At 41.9% G+C, this 1,758-nt stretch overlaps 1 non-coding gene across 1 annotated transcript; it reads right to left on the bottom strand.

The window, feature by feature from the left end:
• Positions 1-1,279: 1,279 nt before the first annotated feature.
• Positions 1,280-1,386, bottom strand: LOC141644893 (small nucleolar RNA R71). The gene has a single exon (XR_012544495.1). It is a non-coding gene; the product is annotated as a small nucleolar RNA R71 (small nucleolar RNA).
• Positions 1,387-1,758: the final 372 nt, after the last annotated feature.

Raw genomic sequence — 1,758 nt, 5'->3', positions numbered from 1 at the left:
TTGTGTGAGTGAGAACTTGTGCCTTTTGTCTTGATAGCTTAATTCCTCCATTAAATGAGAGTTTGTTGGTGGTCTTGTTGCATGTTTTAGATTGGGTAGTTGCTCAATGAGAGTTGGTAATTGCCTATAGGATTTTCAAGAGATTGAATCTCGTCCTAGGACAAACCTACACCTTAGACTAGTTTAATCGACTTGTTTGCCCATAGTTCACTTAGATGACCCCGAAAACCCTAGCTTTTAATCAATAGAACACATTTTATCTTAATTACTTGCATTAGTTGTGATTAGTAGTTTAAACCAAGCTCACCTCTTTACAATTTTTTACTAGACTTGATTCTTACTTAGGCTAAGTAGAAACCCCCGCCGTCTTCGTGTTCGACACCCGACTAAATACTACATTTAATTGGGTTCTTATAAATTGTTTTGATAAAGGTAGCGACGACAAATACCTACTATCAAATGGCGCCGTTGCCGGGGATGGCGTTAGGTTATGCTTAGTTTTTGCTTAGAGTCTTTGCTTTAGTCTTATCTCAATTGTTAGTTTGTTTTAGTAGTTGTGTGTTCTTTGTAGAGTGTGTGATTTCTTGCCTTCCCCTAGTGTGTAAAAACACTAGGAGACTAACGATTTGTCAAGTGCATGCCTAGAAGGAACCACCAAGCTCTTCTCTTCAACTCCAACCCCGAAAGACTTTTTAGAATCTTGAGGACAAGGACCCTTGAGAGAGTTAGGAATAGTTCTCCTCAAGTAAACTTTGACCAACCAAGTTCACACATCCCACAAAACATTAACACCACAACCACACTACAACCAAACCTCACAATTGAGCCTCTACTAGAAAACCCTTTTCATAACTTCCCTAATTATAATAGCCCACCTCAAACACCACCACATCAAATACCAAATCCACCACCACAAATGGCTCTTAGAGATCATAACCGGCCTAACCATAATGATTCATGTAACCCTATCAATTTTGGCACCTTGGCCCCAAACAACTTTGAAATGCATCCCGCCCAAGTCGGGTTGATTGAGAAAGATTTGTTCGGGAGGCATATGGAAGAGGATGCCCATGCTCATCTCCAGAAGTTTAAGAGGAAAGTTTCAATGATGAAAAAGAATGGGGTGTCCGAAGACACCTTGAGAATGATGTTGTTTCCGTTTTCATTGACGGGCAAAGCGGACCGATGGTTGAACATTCACCCACCGGATACTTTCACTACTTGGGATGCTTTGGCTAAAGCATTCATGGCCAAATATTACCTATCCTCAAAGACCGCGATGCTCCGTAATGAGATTCATACATTTCAACAAGAAGATGGGGAGTTTTTGGGTGAAGCTTGGGACCATTATCAAGACTTGATAGCAAGTTGCCCCCACCATGGAATACCGGAATGGTACATCACCCAAACATTCTTCCAAACTTTGCTACCAAGGACTAAGGAGATGGTAAATGCCTCCGCGGGGGGAGGATTTGATCACTTGAGTGATGAAGAGGGCATGACATTGATCAAGAAAATGGTAGATTCGGAGGCAAACTATGGCTCTAGAGGAAACATGCTAAGAAGGAATGGGAAGTTTCCTAAGAAAAACTCCTCCAACTCCGAGACAAATGCCAAGCTCGACTTACTCACAAAACAATTTGAGAAGTTTCAAAGAAATCAAGTGCACCAAGCCGTAACCTCACATGGGGCACCCATGGAGGAAGTGGCTCAAGTCTCAAGTTGTGAACTTTGTGGAGGAAGCGGTCACACATATGA

This window comes from Silene latifolia, chromosome 2, assembly GCF_048544455.1.
Source record: "Silene latifolia isolate original U9 population chromosome 2, ASM4854445v1, whole genome shotgun sequence".
Classification (NCBI taxonomy): domain Eukaryota; kingdom Viridiplantae; phylum Streptophyta; class Magnoliopsida; order Caryophyllales; family Caryophyllaceae; genus Silene; species Silene latifolia.
This window is presented reverse-complemented; position numbering and strand designations above follow the sequence as displayed.